We start from the raw sequence: 12,069 nt of genomic DNA, 5'->3' as shown, positions 1-12,069 counted from the left end.
CTTTTTTCATATTATGTGCATTGTGCTGCCACCTTCTGCCAAGTACTCCATATCAGCGACCTCAGTGGTCATTAGACATCGTGAGGGCGCTCCACGGAACGCACGAACTTCGAACGTGGCCAGGTCATTAGGTGTCACTTATGTCATACGTCTGTGCGCGAAATTTCCACACGCCTAAACATCCGATGTGATAGTGAAGTGCAAACGTGAAGGGATTCATACAGCACAAAAGCGTACAGGCCAACCTCGTCTGTTGACTGAGAGCAACCACCTACAGTTGAAGAGGGTCGTAATGTGTGATAGGAAGACATCTATCCAGACCATCACACAGAAATTCCAAACTGCATCAGGATCCACTGCAAGTGCTACGACAGTTAGGTGGCAGGTGAAAAAACTGGGATTTCATGGTCGAGCGGCTGCTCATACGCCACACACACCACGCCGGTAAATGCCAAACGACGCCTCACTTGGTGTAAGGAGCGTAAACGTTGGACGAATGAACAGTGGAAAAACATTGTGTGGAGTGACGAACCACGGTACACAGTGTGGCGATCCGATGGCAGCGTGTGGGTATGGCGAATGCCCGGTGAAAGTCATCTGCCAGCGTGTGTAGTGCCAACAGTAAAATTCGGAGGCGTTGGTGCGATGGTGTGGTCGTGTTTTTCATGGAGGGGGCTTGCACCCTTTGTAGTTTGGCGTGGTACTATCACAGCACAGGCCTACATTGATGTTTTAAGCATCTCTTGCTTCCCGCCGTTGAAGAGCAATTCGGGGATGGCGATTACATCTTACAATACGATCAGGCAGCTGTTTGTAATGCACGGCCTGAGACGGAGTGGTTGCACGACAGTAACATCCCTGTGTTGGACTGGCCTGCACAGAGTCCTGACCTGAATCCTATATAAAGCAGACTTCGTGCCAGGCCTCACCGACCGACACCGATACCTCTCCTGAGTGCAGCACTCCGTGAAGAATGGGCTGCCATTCCTCAAGAAACCTTCCAGCACCTGATGAACGTATACCTGAGAGAGTGGCAACTGTCATCAAGGCTAAGGGTGGGCCAACACCATATTGAATTCCACCATTACCGATGGAGGGCGCCACGAACTTGTAAGTCATTTTCAGCCATGTGTCCGGATACTTTTTATCACCTAGTGTACTTTTTGTATCGTATTTACAACTTTCTAAGAAACATATAGTAGTGATGAAGAGTAGGCTGAAGTTAAAGACATTAGTCAGGAAGAATCAATACGCAAAGAAGTGGGATACGGAAGTACTAAGGAATGACGAGATACGTTTGAAGTTCTCTAACGCTATAGATACAGCAATAAGGAATAGCGCAGTAGGCAGTACAGCTGAAGAGGAATGGACATCTCTAAAAAGGGCCATCACAGCAGTTGGGAAGGAAAACATAGGTACAAAGAAGGTAGCTGCGAAGAAACCATGGGTAACAGAAGAAATACTTCAGTTGATTGATGAAAGGAGGAAGTACAAACATGTTCCGGGAAAATCAGGAATACAGAAATACAAGTCGCTGAGGAATGAAGTAAATAGGAAGTGCAGGGAAGCTAAGACGAAATGGCTGCAGGAAAAATGTGACGGCATCGAAAAAGATAGGATTGTCGGAAGGACAGACTCAGCATACAGGAAAGTCAAAACAACCTTTGCTGACATTAAAAGCAACGGTGGTAACATTAAGAGTGCAACGGGAATTCCACTGTTAAATGCAGAGGAGAGAGCAGATAGGTGGAAAGAATACATTGAAAGCCTCTATGAGATTTGTCTGATGTGATAGAAGAAGAAACAAGAGTCGATTTAGAAGAGATAGGGGATCCAGTATTAGAATCGGAATTTAAAAGAGCTTTGGAGGACTTACGGTCAAATAAGGCAGAAGGGATAGATAACATTCCATCAGAATTTCTAAAATCATTGGGGGAAGTGGCAACAAAACGACTATTCACGTTGGTGTGTAGAATATATGAGTCTGGTGACATAGCATCTGACTTTCGGAAAAGCATCATCCACACAATTCCGAAGACGGCAAGAGCTGACAAGTGCGAGAATTATGGCACAATCAGCTTAACAGCTCATGCATCGAAGCTGCTTACAAGAATAATATACAGAAGAATGGAAAAGAAAATTGAGAATGCGCTAGGTGGAGATCAGTTTGGCTTTAGGAAAAATAAAGGGACGAGAGAGGCAATTCTGATGTTACGGCTAATAATGGAAGCAAGGCTAAAGAAAAATCAAGACACTTTCATAGGATTTGTCGACCTGGAAAAAGCGTTCAACAATATAAAATGGTGCAAGCTGTTCGAGATTCTGAAAAAAGTAGGGGTAAGCTATAGGGAGAGACGGGTCATATACAATATGTACAACAACCAAGAGGGAATAATAAGAGTGGACGATCAAGAACGAAGTGCTCGTATTAAGAAGGGCGTAAGACAAGGCTGTAGCCTTTCGCCCCTACTCTTCAATCTGTACATCGAGGAAGCAATGATGGAAATAAAAGAAAGGTTCAGGAGTGGAATTAAAATACAAGGTGAAAGGATATCAATGATAAGATTCGCTGATGACATTGCTATCCTGAGTGAAAGTGAAGAAGAATTAAATGATCTGCTGAACGGAATGAACAGTCTGATGAGTACACAGTATGGTTTGAGAGTAAATCGGAGAAAGACGAAGGTAATGAGAAGTAGTAGAAATGAGAACAGCGAGAAATTTAACATCAGGATTGATGGTCACAAAGTCAATGAAGTTAAGGAATTCTGCTACCTAGGCAGTAAAATACCAATGACGGACGGAGCAGGGAGGACATCAAAAGCAGACTCGCTATGGCAAAAAAGGCATTTCTGGCCAAGAGAAGTCTACTAATATCAAATACCGGCCTTAATTTGAGGAAGAAATTTCTGAGGATGTACGTCTGGAGTACAGCATTGTATGGTAGTGAAACATGGACTGTGGGAAAACCGGAACAGAAGAGAATCGAAGCATTTGAGATGTGGTGCTATAGACGAATGTTGAAAATTAGGTGGACTGATAAGGTAAGGAATGAGGAGGTTCTATGCAGAATCGGAGAGGAAAGGAATATGTGGAAAACACTGATAAGGAGAAGGGACAGGATGATAGGACATCTGCCAAGACATGAGGGAATGACTTCCATTGTACTAGAGGGAGCTGTAGAGGACAAAAACTGTAGAGGAAGACAGAGATTGGAATACGTCAAGCAAATAATTGAGGACGTAGGTTGCAAGTGCTACTCTGAGATGAAGAAGTTAGCACAGGAAAGGAATTCGTGGCGGGCCGCATCAAACCAGTCAGTAGACTGATGACCAAAAAAAAAAAAAAAAAAAAAAAAAAAGAGACATACAAAAATAAAAAACCGTAGTGAACTTCGTTGATAAATGCTAACTGGATTTTCATGGATTCTTTCTCAAGATTTAGCTGCTTTCTCTCAGTAAACTTACCCACGTTCATCGCTTGCTCTCTTTCTCATCCAGTTTTCGTTGGAAAAAGCAGATTCCCTTTTTCGTGTTTGAAAAGAAGTGCTTTTCTTCCGACTGACTCTGAATCATCCCCGCTGTGGAACAGACTAAGATGATTTTGATTTTAACAAGTAAGTGCTTCCTGTGCTGTGAGACAAAGTATGGAAAATGAACAGGAACGAAACAATAAATATGACGGTTTGATACTTTTTTCTTTCTGAATTGTTGAATAATTGATGGGTCCTTCGATGCCCTACCGGTCTACATCCCAATCGAAAATAGATACGAATAGCAGAACTAGTTGCTTGTCCATACTTACAAGATTGATTTTATAAAATAATAGACAATTCGCTTTATCATCACACGCGGAAAAACAACAATAATTTTCGAATCGAACGCTGAAACACGTAATTTTCTAGACAAACTGATGCCGGGCTTTGCGCTGTATCGAAATCTAACTTCCACAGATTTCAAGACGATGCCTTCGCCTCGGCACATGCCGCCGACGACAAATCTGTCACCGCCTCAGAAAATACAGCAACGAATTTCAGTTCTAGTAACACACTACCTTCATTTGTAAGCACCATTCGAATCATTTATCTCTTTCATCTCTCATAAAACGAAACAAGGAAGATGTGTAGATTTTTTTTGTTTTTTTACCGTTTACCAAGATATTAATGACGGACAAAGAAGAGAGGCTACAAAATGCAGACTGGCTGTAGTAAGAAAAGTATTTCTGAGAAGGAGGGAATTGTTAACATCAGATACAAATTTAAATGTTAGATTGTCTTTTCTGAAGATATTTGTCTGGACTGCAGCCTTGTACGGAAGTGAAACATGGACGATAGACAGTTCAGACAAGAACAGTATAGAAGCTTTGGAAATGTGGTGCTATAGAGGAATGCTGAAGATTAGATGGGTAGATCGAGGAGAAGTGAGAAATTTGTGGTGCAATTTGACTTAAAGAAGGGGTCGATTAATGGAACACGTCTTAAGGTTTACAAGAATAGTTTTGCAGTGGAAGGGTGTGTGTGGGGAGATTAAGAATTGCAAAGGTAGACCGAGGGATGAATACAGTGAGCAGGCACAAATGGATATTATGTTACAACATTTATTCGAAGATGAAGTCGTCTGCATAGGATACACTAGCGTGGACAGCTGCACTAAATCAGCCTTCGGACTGAAGACCACAAGAACAACACCAAGCCATTATTCCACAACTCGAAGGAAGTTGTCTGTAAGTCACCTTCTGCATTCGCCTGCAAACGTCAATAATAGTTAATCTTTGTTGATCCAATATGGACCGTGGGACAACGGCTGGCATGTATTTCTTGATGCAATAATTTACCAACAGCTGTATGTATTGTAGAAATTTATTTTATGGGCTTCTTATATGCTACCAGTTTCAGCATTACATTGATGCCACCTTCAAGCCCCACACGTCATAGTCGTAAAATCGGTATACACGGAAGGAGCCATATAACTGGATCCGTGAATCAAAACGATATGCAACAACTCTTGGTGGTCAGTCTGTGTCGCCTGGCCTCCAAGAGATGTTGCGTAGCGTTTTGATTCACGGATCCAGTTATATGACTCCTTCCGTTTATATCGATTTTACGACTATGACGTGTGGGGCCTGAAGATGGCATCAATGTAATGCCGAAACTGGTAGCATATAAGAAGCCCATAAAATAAATTTCTACAATACACACGGCTGTTGGTAAAACATTGCATCAAGAAATCAATAATAGTCGGTAACATCTGTAGCAAACTTTTCTTTGTCTTGCACAGTGTAATCTCATTTAGCACTGACCCGACAGCCTGATGAAAAATATTGTCAACTGCTCTTTAATAGCTGACGGTAGCATTTCTTCGCTGCTACGTAGGACCCAACTGCAGTACTCTAAGCAACTCGTCTCATAGTTTCGCTATTCCTTCTCTCCTGCTGGTGGTTCACTTACCCACATTCATCGCTTACTCTCTTTCTCTTCCAATTACTTTACATTTTCTTTGGCTAAAGCAGATTCCCCTTTTCGTGTTTGAAAAGAAGTGCCTGTTTTCGCTGTGCTCTGAATACTGTTGCTAAACACGTAGTTTATGAAACTTCCGACATGTGGTGCCACCTCCTCCTCGCAAAGGCGTCTAACGTGAATTTTATGATCAACCAAGAATATTTTGAACAGACTGACGGAGTTGGCCATGAGCAGCCCTCTGTCTCCCTTGGTGGCTTCCCTTTTTATGGAGGATTTAGAGTGGGAAAGATTGACTCAACTGTCCTTCAACCAACTGTATTTTGGAGGTGTATGGACTACACCTTCATAGTGTGGTCTCATGGAGAAGATAGTAAAGTTTCTACATCATGCGAACACCATTCATAACAACATTCGATTCACTATGGAAATAGAGATAGTCGCCTGCCTTTCTTGGATTTCTTGGTTAGACTGAAGAATGATGAGTCTTGGGGTGCATTCAATTTATCGTAAGGTCACTCGTACTGATTTGCATTTACAAATGTCGAGTTGTCGTCACCCATCGCAAACTGTGAGAGTGCTTAAAACACTTGCACACAAACCTCAGACAGTCTCAGATCTAGATAGTTTGCCTAAAGAGCTCACCCATCTAAAGACAGTGTTCAGGGAAAATTACACTCCTGGAAATGGAAAAAAGAACACATTGACACCGGTGTGTCAGACCCACCATACTTGCTCCGGGCACTGCGAGAGGGCTGTACAAGCAATGATCACACGCACGGCACAGCGGACACACCAGGAACAGCGGTGTTGGCCGTCGAATGGCGCTAGCTGCGCAGCATTTGTGCACCGCCGCCGTCAGTGTCAGCCAGTTTGCCGTGGCATACGGAGCTCCATCGCAGTCTTTAACACTGGTAGCATGCCGCGACAGCGTGGACGTGAACCGTATGTGCAGTTGACGGACTTTGAGCGAGGGCATATAGTGGGCATGCGGGAGGCCGGGTGGACGTACCGCCGAATTGCTCAACACGTGGGGCGTGAGGTCTCCACAGTACATCGATGTTGTCGCCAGTGGTCGGCGGAAGGTGCACGTGCCCGTCGACCTGGGACCGGACCGCAGCGACGCACGGATGCACGCCAAGACCGTAGGATCCTACGCAGTGCCGTAGGGGACCGCACCGCCACTTCCCAGCAAATTAGGGACACTATTGCTCCTGGGGTATCGGCGAGGACCATTCGCAACCGTCTCCATGAAGCTGGGCTACGGTCCCGCACACCGTTAGGCCGTCTTCCGCTCACGCCCCAACATCGTGCAGCCCGCCTCCAGTGGTGTCGCGACAGGCGTGAATGGAGGGATGAATGGAGACGTGTCGTCTTCAGCGATGAGAGTCGCTTCTGCCTTGGTGCCAATAATGGTCGTATGCGTGTTTGGCGCCGTGCAGGTGAGCGCCACAATCAGGACTGCATACGACTGAGGCACACAGGGCCAATACCCGGCATCATGGTGTGGGGACCGATCTCCTACACTGGCCGTACACCACTGGTGATCGTCGAGGGGACACTGAATAGTGCACGGTACATCCAAACCGTCATCGAACCCATCGTTCTACCATTCCTAGACCGGCAAGGGAACTTGCTGTTCCAACAGGACAATGCACGTCCGCATGTATCCCGTGCCACCCAACGTGCTCTAGAAGGTGTAAGTCAACTACCCTGGCCAGCAAGATCTCCGGATCTGTCCCCCATTGAGCATGTTTGGGACTGGATGAAGCGTCGTCTCACGCGGTCTGCACGTCCAGCACGAACGCTGGTCCAACTGAGGCGCCAGGTGGAAATGGCATGGCAAGCCGTTCCACAGGACTACATCCAGCATCTCTACGATCGTCTCCATGGAAGAATAGCAGCCTGCATTGGTGCGAAAGGTGGATATACACTGTACTAGTGCCGACATAGTGCATGCTCTGTTGCCTGTGTCTATGTGCCTGTGGTTCTGTCAGTGTGATGATGTGATGTATCTGACCCCAGGAATGTGTCAATAAAGTTTCCCCTTCCTGGGACAATGAATTCACGGTGTTCTTATTTCAATTTCCAGGAGTGTATATTGTACTCAGCAGATTAACAGGGCACTATCAATTAAATCCAGGAAGCAAGAACTGGCTGAAGAGGAGAACACGCCGGGAAAATCCTTAGCTTTTCTTCCTATTGCCGGCAACATTACGTTTAATAAAGCAATAACTCTCCGTAAATATCGGGTGTAAGTGGTTTCCGCCCACCACCTAAGATTGCAGACTTTCTGGGACCAGTGAAGGACGATTTGTTATTCCCGACGTCCGAAATTCGCAAGATATCTTGCCAATGTGACATGACTTACATAGGTCAGACAACACGCACCTTGAAAGAAGGCTGCAATGAACATCACCGCTGCACCCGCTTTTGGTAACCAAGCAAATCCGCTATTGAAGAACACTATATTTCTACAGGACAGTTGATGGAGTATGATAAAACAAGGAGTCTGACCACAGCAACATCTTTTTGGGACTCGGTACTTAAAGAATACATGGAAGTACACTGGTTGGACAGTGCCTGGAAGCTCGTCCTCTCCTCGATTTTTTTCTAATCGAAGACGACAGAGTGCGCCGACGGCCGCGGCGAGAGGTAATGCAGAGTTCCACTGTTCCACCATTGAGGTCGCTGCCACCGGAAAGTGCAGTACGTCTAACCTGATTTTCATGCACGCTCGAAATACACTCCAGCGCGCTATGTACAGGTATAGCGGAACGGAAGACGTCCTAGTCAGTCTTCGATCGCTCACCTGGGGATGACTGACAGGTGCACAGTTAATAAAATATCGTGAAATTTATTGAACGACGACTAGCTGCAAGTCCGAAATTCGCATGAACATTCGGTTCCCCGGGAACGTTTTAAAATTCACATACCGATAACTATTCGGAAATTGGTTGCGGAATTAATTAATAAATTAGGTAAACACAACACAAAGTTCCATTTTTTTTAAGAAATTGTCTGTAAATGTAAATTTTTGCATCAGTGCGTCAGGAGAAATGGGTTCATTAAAGTATCGTTCACGAAGTGATAGCACCATTATGGGCATCATCCAACATTCCTTCATTTCATTATTGACGCAACCAGAACTAAACAGTATTTAACATCTTGGATATTCGGGAATCCAGCCAGATGTTCGCGTCGTTCTCGCACGATATTTCAACAGCGTGTCTCGCTGTCTTCTTCAGGTGCTACCTGCACGCTGTTGGAATATCGTGCGAGAACGACGCGAACATCCGGCTGGATATCCAAGATGTCAACAGATCGCCGGGAAAGCATGAAGAATTACAGTATTTAACATGTTTTCCCACTTGTACTCGGTCTTCAGTTTTCGGCTTCTTGAGTGTATTCAGTACTTACGCTCACGTTCCATTTAAAATGCCTTACGTATTCGCCCTTGCGCCTTTTTTTTTTTAGACTTTGCCGTAGCACTTGCATTCTCTCGCACTGGACTTTTTAAGGCTGTTTTGACGCTTTCGACGCCAGCTTTCTTCTAACTTGCGTTTTCTGTAGTTTCAAGCACGTATAAATTTTCAGTATTTTTAATTTGCAATGTAATACAGATTTTCACTTACATTCCAGTGGATATTTATATTATCTCACTTAGGATTGAAGTAGTGTTCCGCAAGGTCTTCACAGTGACACCAGAATCAATGTCGTACCTAAAAGCGTCTCGCCACACAAAGCTAATTCGTAATAACCATGCGAATGCACCTACACTGGCACGATGAAGTCATAGGCAAAACAAATATTGTGCGCCAAACATATACAGAGATGATCTGTCCGTTGTGTGCTCTACCACCGTTTAGGCATTTTTAGCCTCGTAATTATTGGCGATTCAAATATCACAGAAGTTTGTCACACAAGAAAGTTCGGCCGAAGAACGAATAGACATAAAAGGCAGAGAGGTAATGTAGCTTTCATTCTGTCTGTGTCGTTCACGTGTGTCGATTGCAGGTTAGTTTGAAAAGAATGTTCTTCTCAAACTAGGAGAAACTACATGTGTGCCACTTCTTTGGGGAGAATGCGTAAGGAATGTGCAGAGAAAAGTTGAGAGGTGCAGTTCGTTAAGTAAGATCTGGTCGGTTTAATAAGTAGAAAAATTTATCTGACATCAAACTAAAACATACACATAGATCATATATGAACAAAGAAAAATACAATTAATACTACGTCCAGTCACCTGAAACATCCATAATTGCTTGTCATCTCGTAGGCATGCTTGAACTTCCTGTATTCGAAACTTCCTGGCAGATTAAAACTGTGTGCCAGACCGAGACTCGAACTCGGGACCTTTGCCTACCGCGCTACCCGAGCACGACTCACGCCCCGCCCTCACAGATCTACTTCTGCTAGTAGCTCGTCTCCTACCTTCCAAACTTTGCAGAAGCTCTCCTGCGAGCTTTGCAGAACTAGCACTCCCCAAAGAAAGGATGTTGCGGAGACATGGCTTAGCCACAGCCTGGGGGATGTTTCCAGAATGGGATTTTCACTCTGCAGCGGAGTGTGCGCTGGTATGAAGCTACCTGGCAGATTAAAACTGTGTGCCGGACCGAGACTCGAACTCGGGTCCCAAGTTCGAGTCTCGGTCCGGCACACAGTTTTAATCTGCCAGGAAGATCAGCGCACACTCCGCTGCTGAGTGAAATTCTCATTCTGGAAACTTTCCTGTATTCACTTGAAAGAAATCTCCAACTGCGTTGAACTTGCGTTGACAGCTGTTTTAAAATGAATATTTTTTCCTTGCTACTTCTTTTTAATGTAAGGCCATACAATTTCAATAGGATACCGTCAGACAGTGGCGGATACAGAAAAACCTCAAGGAGGGGGCGCCAAAGGTATATTGAGCTACCTTTACTTTTACCGTAATAAAAAAAAATAATCAACTCACGTGCAAAGTTTAAGAAAGTTTTCAAATGGTTCAAATGGCTCTGAGCACTATGGGACTCAACTGCTGTGGTCATAAGTCCCCTAGAACTTAGAACTACTTAAACCTAGCTAACCTAAGGACAGCACACAACACCCAGCCATCACGAGGCAGAGAAAATCCCTGACCCCGCCGGGAATCGAACCCGGGAACCCGGGCGTGGGAAGCGAGAACGCTACCGCACGACCACGAGATGCGGGCTAAGAAAGTTTTATTTAAACTGATATCTAAGGCTCTCTGTACAAGAAAACAGTGGAATATTCGAGACTTTCCTCGAACAAACGCCAGACAGAATGACGTATCGAGATCACTAGAATGGCCGCGAATTTTCTCGTAGATGTGTGTTAGCTACCTATGTGCCAGTCAGAAACGTATAAAATACGATGACGCGGACGCGCGTGCTACATAGGAAATTACAGATACTCGATTCAGTCGAATCGACTGACGAAACAAACGAACTATAGCGTGCAGGCTGACTGGCTGACTGGCGGGTGTGGCGCGGGTGGCAATGCGGGCAAAAGGGGTGGGCGCACCGCCCCCCCCCCCCCTTATGTATCCATCACCGCCGTCAGGCGACTGTTAGGGCCAATCCTATAACTGCACACCTTTCTCCTTTTTCTAGTCGCTGCAAAGCCTGCTGCGGTGCTGCGGATCATTGTCCTCTTGTAGTATCAAATCATTTCTATTGATGGACCAACTTTTAGCGGCACTTATGTCTCTCCTTGTGTATCTCAGTCAAGAATTCAAAGTAAAGTAATGCTTAATGGACTTGCCTGAAGGATAAAGGTTCCCTCTGATGGGTTGAGTAAGAAGGAGGCGACATCTTTTACCATCATGTATCTAATATTATGGAAATGGAAGAGAAAGTAGATGAAGATGAAATGGGAGATATGATATTGCGTGAAGAGTTTGACAGAGCACTGAAAGACCTAAGTCGAAACAAGGTCCGGGGAGTAGACAACATTCCATTAGAACTACTGATAGCCGGCCGGGGTGGCCGAGCGGTTCTAGGTGCTACAGTCTGGAACCGCGCGATCGCTACGGTCGCAGGTTCGAATCCTGCCTAGGGGATGGATGTGTGTGATTTCCTAAGCTTAGGTAGGTTTAAGTAGTTCTAAGTTCTGGGGGACTGATGACCTCAGAAGTTAAGTCCCATAGTGCTCAGAGCCATTTGAACCTACTGATAGCCTTGGGAGAGCCAGCCCCGACAAAACTCCACCATCTGGTGAGCAAGATGTATGAGACAGGCGAAATACCCCCAGACTTCAAGAAGAATATAATAATTCGAGTCCCAAAGAAAGCAGGTGTTGACAGATGTGAAAATTAACGAACTATCAGTTTAATTAGTCACAGCTGCAAAATACTAACACGAATTCTTTACAGACCAATGGAAAAACTGGTAGAAGCCGACCTCGGGGAAGATCAGTTTGGATTCCGTAGAAGTATTGGAACACGTGAGGCAATTTTGACTGGAATACTCTCTTCCAATTTCTGAAGGTGGCAGGGGCAAAGCACAGAGAGCCAAAGGCTACTTACAATTTGTACAGAAACCAGATGGGAGTTAAAGTCAAGGGGCATGAAAGGAATGCAGTGGTTGGTAAGGGAGTAAGACAGGGTTGTAGCCTAT

At 44.9% G+C, this 12,069-nt stretch overlaps 1 protein-coding gene across 2 annotated transcripts in view; it reads left to right on the top strand.

Moving 5' to 3' along the window:
• LOC126469582 (diacylglycerol lipase-beta-like) overlaps nucleotides 1–12,069 on the top strand; it is an 817,808-nt gene that overhangs the window by 415,691 nt on the left and 390,048 nt on the right. The gene's annotated exons all lie outside the window — the stretch shown is intronic.

This window comes from Schistocerca serialis, chromosome 1, assembly GCF_023864345.2.
Source record: "Schistocerca serialis cubense isolate TAMUIC-IGC-003099 chromosome 1, iqSchSeri2.2, whole genome shotgun sequence".
In the NCBI taxonomy this organism is placed as follows: Eukaryota; Metazoa; Arthropoda; class Insecta; order Orthoptera; family Acrididae; genus Schistocerca; species Schistocerca serialis.
This window is presented reverse-complemented; position numbering and strand designations above follow the sequence as displayed.